Raw genomic sequence first — 6,653 nt, forward strand, 5'->3', positions numbered from 1 at the left:
GTTTCCTAAACTCGCACCAACCTTTCTGTGGATTTAGGTGCCATTACAGCCGGGCAAGGTTCTCCTCTGTTCTTTAGGTGCCTAAAATCCTCTGAAGTCACTTAGGCGATGTTAGAGATGTTCCTCTCTGCTTCTCATATTTGCTTTGGCTGCGTGATTAACCCATAACGGTGATCTAATTCCAAATCAGAAGGTAGCCTTTCCTCTGATATTTTTTTTGGGGAAAAATATTGATAAGTTTATAAAATGTTGCAACCCTGCAAGTTTTCTTTTTTCTTTAATTTCTTTTTAATTTTTCTTTATTCCTTTTTTGTTTTGTTTTTTTTTTCTTCATGTTTTCCTGATGCTGAAGAAGGAAATCTCTTGCTTGGGGCATGACTGAAATCGTAACAATGATTAATAATCATAATGATGATTAATAATCCCCACGTTAACTCACAGCGGGTGACTTACAGACACAAATGCACAAATTGCAGCACTTTCCCTTTGGGTTTTTCTTCCCTGGATGCGCGTGAGTCCCTAATTTGGGGATCTCACTCTGGGAATGGCTGGGAGAGGTGTGGAGGTGGAGAAGATCTCTAGGTTTGACCCTTTTTAGTCCTAACATTGGGAGTAAGCTGCCCTGCACAGGCAGGAGCTCCTTGATCAGCAGCAGCAGGTCTTGGTGGGGAGCTGAGCCAGGAAGGGCTCCTGCCCAATTTTTTGTATAAAAATCAGGTGGTTAGACCACGGGGAAGGATGGGGCGGATGTACATTTAGGTCCTCCTTAGCCCAAGGGGAATGACTCAATAACATCCAGGCCAGGCATCCTCTTGTTTTCCTCTGGCAATCTTCTACCCTTGCAGGTCCATGGATCCAGCTTCAGAATCAGGAGGGGAAAATGCCCTTTTTATTGTTGGAAATGTCACTCTTTGGCTCACCTCATCCTTAACCTCAAAGCACCTTGTGTCCAAGATGAAAGACTTTATGTTTCACTGCAAAAATCAGGCATGTTGTCTTGGTTTCTTCCCTTCTTCTTCAATAGCAGGTTTGGAGGGGGTTGAGGTTGTTCACCAGGAGCTTGGGGTCTTTATTAAACTGTACGGAGGCCCTAAGTTGAAACAGGAGAGGTTCCAGGTGGGTATAAGAAGAAACTTTTCCACCCTGAGGTCAGTGGAGCAGGTCAAACAGAGAAGTTGTGACCAGATAAAGCCATGAGCAACCTGGTCTGACCGCAGAGCTGGCTCTGCCTGAGCAGGAGGTTGGGCTGGAGACCCATGAGGTCCTTTTCAATCCCAGTTATCTATGGGCCTGAAAGTTACAGTGGAAAGTGATGAAGTTGGTTTTGTTTGTTGGTTTGTTTGAAATGTTTATTATTTAAAATTGTTTGACTATTGAATGTTACTACGAGAGAGCAGAAAGCATTTGCACCTTCCTCAAAGACCGCTTTCTCTGGGTTCCTACCTACCTACCAGCTTGGACATCAGCAGTGAGCTTGTGCTTCACTCTGTGATGGATGTTTATCAAGAGTGCTCTGCTAAATATCAGGAATGTATTTTGATGGGCCCCCAATAGTGCAAAAGGTGCAACCCAAACCCAGTAGCTGCCTTGGGCTTTGCCCAGCACTGTCCAGATCCTCTGGGCAGCAAAATGGCTCCACACCTTGGGCAGACCACTGGCACGTGAGATTTGTGCCCTGCACAATAAAAGCAATTTCCAATTAAACAGTTAAGAGGATTTAGGAAGAGATGAGCAGCTGTATCTGAGAAGAGTGTTTCTGGAAGGCATTTTCTGAAGTGGTAGTTTCACAACACAGTGACTTGGATGGCAAAACCATCCAAAGGGCCTCCTGTTCCTGGCTGTACCACTCCACCTCCGTGGTGTGGTTCACCTCCACGGTGCCAGGCCAAGCTGTGTGGATGCCACAGGACAGCCCAGACTAGTCCATGGAGCTGCAGAAGGAATGAGAAGCAGTGGTGAAGCTGGTGTCAATCCATAAATCTCTGAGGTCAAGGTATGGTGAACCAGTATAAATAACCAGGAGAATAACTCCACAGGATCTCAAAATGTTCCAATGGTCTACTTAAGGATCATTGGATAATTTAGAGCCATAAAATTAACTTAAGCTGGGAGGGACCTTTTAAAATCACCTGGTCCAGCCCTCTTTTCAATGCGGGGACGGCTTCAAAATTGAACCTGCTCTCAGACCAAGACCAGGTTGCTCAGGGATGTGTTCAGTTGAGTTTTGAGCACCTCCAGAAATGGAGACCCCATATCTTCTCTGGGCAACCATCCACAGAAAAGGTAGAATTTTCCATTTTCCCCCCCCATTTTTGCTACGGGAGAACTAGGAGGTTTATGTATCACTTCACATGAAACGGTCTCAGGGAAGGGTCCCCTGCATGAAACTCCATGTTTTGGAGTGGTCCTGGGCACAGCCTGGGCTTCCCAGCAATTCCCAAGCACAATGCTGGAGCTCGCTCTGGCCACAGATCCCTGCCAACAGCAGCCTGGATGTGGCCACCCTGTCTTTGATGACTAAGAGGGTCAAACGGTATGGACGTTGCCAAACCATGCCAGCTGGCCTTAGTTGGACCCTGTGAAGCACCTTTCTGCCACCTCACGCAAGCTGTTAGACGCAGATTTGTGGAGATACCCAGTACGCATACACTGAAAGTTTGCTCTGCCTCCCGCTCCGCCCCTCTCCCAGCTGGAGGACCCAGCCCAGCCTTCCCTCTTGCACCAGTTTTCGCTTCCATCGCACCTTCGGCTGAACCAGTTTAACACACTGAAACTGCAGATCGCGGCCTCCTTTCTCGCTGGGGTGGTTGGGAGCAGAGGGACCCGGGGGGGATGATGGGGGATCTTGCTTCTTTTGGCAGCTGTGGGTATTTCTGGCAGCTCACGGTTGTTGCACGTACCCCAAAGCCCTTGAGCTTGCTGGGGCCAGGACAAGGCACTCATATATCTTTGTGCTCCTGCTGCCCCATTTCTGCTCCCAGCCCTGCAGGGACCTCTTGGCTGTTACACCAGCTTCACCTGTCTGCTCCCTTCCCAGTACAGATGAGAATAACCTCACTTTAATTTAATTTGAAGGGAATGAGTTACTCTGCGAGCATGCTGGTCTCAAAATACATTTCTGGGTGCAGGAGCTTTTGCCAGGACCTGTCAGGCCCGGCAGGAAAGCAGGGCTGTGGGCAGGACAGTCATCTGCCTGGCCTGGTTTCTGGCAGCTCAGATCTTTCCAGGCTAATACTTGGCAAGAGTTAGATTGATTAAATCATCGGTCTTCCAGGATGCTTCGATCGGCTGATGGGTGCTTCTCGTGGTAGCTGCTGCTTCTCTTTTACTGATAATATTAATTTATTGTGAGAATAGCTCGTGAGTTGTCTTACAGTTCTCCCAGCGAGCAGAGCTCTGGCTGCTGTACAGCTGAGGCTGGCAGCTTTATTGTTATTTTACAGGTGGGGAAACTTGAAGGATGGAGATGAAACTCACCATCAGCAAACCGATAAAATCAGGGTGAAATTCAGAAAAAAGTCTTGCCCCTTCAGACCCCACACCACCCTCCATCAAGGTTTGAAGCCCCAGCAAGCAGGGAGGGTTGGAGACAGTGTTCCCAAACCATGCTCTCCATTAATTATATTTGCCTGTTAAACTAGTTTTTGAGCTGGAAATAAATCTGTGGCTGTGCTGTCTCCCCGGTTAGACCGTCCGCCTTCCTCTTGCCCCACCTCGCCGTATGCAGCTGGGAGGAAGGGCCGGCTCTGGAGCTGAGCCAACGAGCCTGTCCTCCGTCCTCTGTCCCTCTTCCCCCAGAGAAAACCACTCGCTCCTGCCTTTTGCCCCAGCCCGTCCTGTCTCCCCGGAGCAGGGATGCTCCTTCTCTCTGCCCCATGTGGGGGCACGGCGTGGCGGTGATGTGCCCGTATGGCTGTCGATGGAAGAAAGACGTGAAATCGGTGAGAAGACCTCTTGCCTTTACAAGTGAAGGGATTCCATGTGGCGTGGGGATTCAGAGCTGGAAATCACAGCTGGCCACAAGCTCCCTCAAGGGAGGGAAAAGAATCAAAGCCGTCGAAATGCAACGTCGCAAACAAAGATTTCAGCTGAGCATTAACAATCTTTTTCCTCCTTTTGGTTTTTTTCCTCCTTTTCTTCCTTCCCCAAGGACCTCCTCCCCTGCATCTGGCCATCATTTCTGCAGCGGGAGGATGCAGGAGCAGGGACAGGCAGTGACGGGAAGAGGCTGGCCTGGCTCTCTGCCCGCCCCGGGATGGGGGGCACCTCCAAACCCCCCTGCAGGGAGGGAAGTGGGTGCCCTCAACCCCCTGAATGGGCCCTGAGAGCTGGCTGTCAGCCTGCGAGTTGGCCTGGGCCAAAATTTGGCTTGGGGACCTCTTGAAAAATTCAACAGCCTGGACAATAAAGATGAATTAACCAGCCCAGATGCAGTCAGACCACCTAAAGGAGGTGTCAGGACACGGCATCAACCCTTTTGCCCACCCCTGCTGTTGCCTTCTTATAAAATTTCCTTTTTTAAAATGCCATTTAATCTTGAAAACAGCTTTCCTTTTTTTTTTTTTTTTTTTCCCCTCACCTCTGCTTTTTTCTGCTCTAATAGCTGGGAAGTTTCCTCTAATTAAATGTATCCATGGACAGATAATCCGGTTTTGCTCTTGTGTCAATATGGCCCTTTAGCTAAATTAAATATTTTCCCTGCCTGATGTTTATCCTTCCCTGTCCGCCCCTTGACTCCCTCCTGGAGGCATCTGAAGACCGTGATCTGAAGACTTTTAAAATATACCCTAGGTTGGGCTGTGGTTTCAGATTAATACATTCCCTGATGGCTGGGATAAAAAAAAAAAGAAAAAAAACTAAACCAGAACACAGTTCTGCTCTAATCATTCAAGTTTGAATGGAGTTTGTGGTGAGTGAAGGGCTTTTTTTCTCTGTCTGTTGCTTTGCAGAATGAAAAACAACAAGAAACGAAGGAAGATCTCTCTACAACTACCTGAAAGGAGCTTGTGGTGAGGGGGGGTCGGTCTCTTCTCCCAAGGAACAGGCGATAGGACGAGAGGAAACGGCCTCCGGTTGCGCCAGGGGAGGTTTAGATTGGATATTAGGAAAAACTTCTTCACCAACAGGGTAATCAAGCGTTGGAACAGGCTGCCCAGGGAAGTTGTGGAGTCACCATCCCTGGAGGTATTTAAAAGACGGGTAGACATAGTGCTTAGAGATATGGTTTAGTGATGGTTTTTGTCAGAGTTTGGTTGATGGTTGGACTAGATGATCTGAAAGGTCCCTTCCAACCCAGGCGATTCTATGATTCTATGATCCCATTGTCTCTCTTTTCTTTATTCTGGACTCAGGAAGTCAGCTTTTCTCAGGGTTTTGACTCATCCCTGGTCATTTAAGGGGTTCCCATCCTCAAGCATCTGCTCTCCCTCTCTGGATGCTTTCACCCCTGTAGCAGAGGTGGGAAGAAGGAGACAGGCATCTCCCCCACTTGCCACAGCTAAACCCAGCAGAAACCACAAGCCAGAGCCCCCTTTCCTTGGGTGAGTGAGTCTCTCCTTCCCTGTCGGACCCCATCCAGCTCAGCCCAGCTGCAGTGTGGGAAATCAGGGCTGAGGCCGGCACTGCTGCTGCTCCGGAGCTCAGAGTCATCCTCGGTACCTCCAATGCATGGAGACAGGCACGCGCCACCAGCACACGTCACTAATGAAAGGTGAGATAACATCCACCTCTGCACTAACCTTGGGGATCTTCCTGCAGCTTCCCTTCAGATTTCCTCCTCGCTTTTGCCTGGCTTGGGGCAATGGGTGGCAATTTAAGAAGTTAAGTATTTGTCGAGTGGCCGCCCCTGTTTTGGGGCTGCACTCGTGCTCATCTGGAGCCCCACATTTCTGCATGGCATGGTGGGTCTTCCTCCTTGCAGCTCTTTGACATTTGATGAGCTTGGTTCCTGGCTTCTCCCCTCTCCCCTCCCATTGTGGACATCCAAGGGAGGGTTCTTGCTGCAGGGAAACCCTGGTTACTGTAATTCTTCACAGTCTTGTTTATTCCTTGTATCCTTGAGATGGTGAGTAAACTCAACAGGACCAGGACCAGCTAGTACGGTGTGACACCAGCCAAAACATTGACTCTTACCCTCTTGCATGGGATGACTCCATCCAAATTTCCCCCAGGGACAAGGTGATATCCCTGTCTCTTTACCCCAAGCAGACCTTTGGGAGGGTGTGAGCTCTCCAAAAGCATACCAGGGATGGTCCTCACACTGGTGGCATTTGGAGCCAGGCTCTGGCGATGCTCAGTTTGTGAAATCAGGAGCCTTCACCATGCCCCTGCATTTGCTTACGCTTTCACTTCACTTCCATCAACCGCCTTGTCTGGACTAATTCAGCTTTCCTCTCCTCTAACTTCCCCTGATTGTGATAAATAATTTATGCAACAGGCTGAGTCAGGATTTGTTGCCTGGGATAAAGCGCACAGGCTTCTGCAAAACATGCCTTGGTCTTGCTGTTCGCCTAGAAATAGGGCCACTAATATAATAAACACGTAATAGTCCTGGCTCTTCTCCCTTCTACGGTGACATAAATTGGAGGTGACACTCGCTCGGTAACTGCAGCTTCTCAGTTGCGCCATGAGCATGCGGGATGAAGTGTCAAAGA

This window comes from Larus michahellis, chromosome 3, assembly GCF_964199755.1.
Source record: "Larus michahellis chromosome 3, bLarMic1.1, whole genome shotgun sequence".
Classification (NCBI taxonomy): Eukaryota; Metazoa; Chordata; class Aves; order Charadriiformes; family Laridae; genus Larus; species Larus michahellis.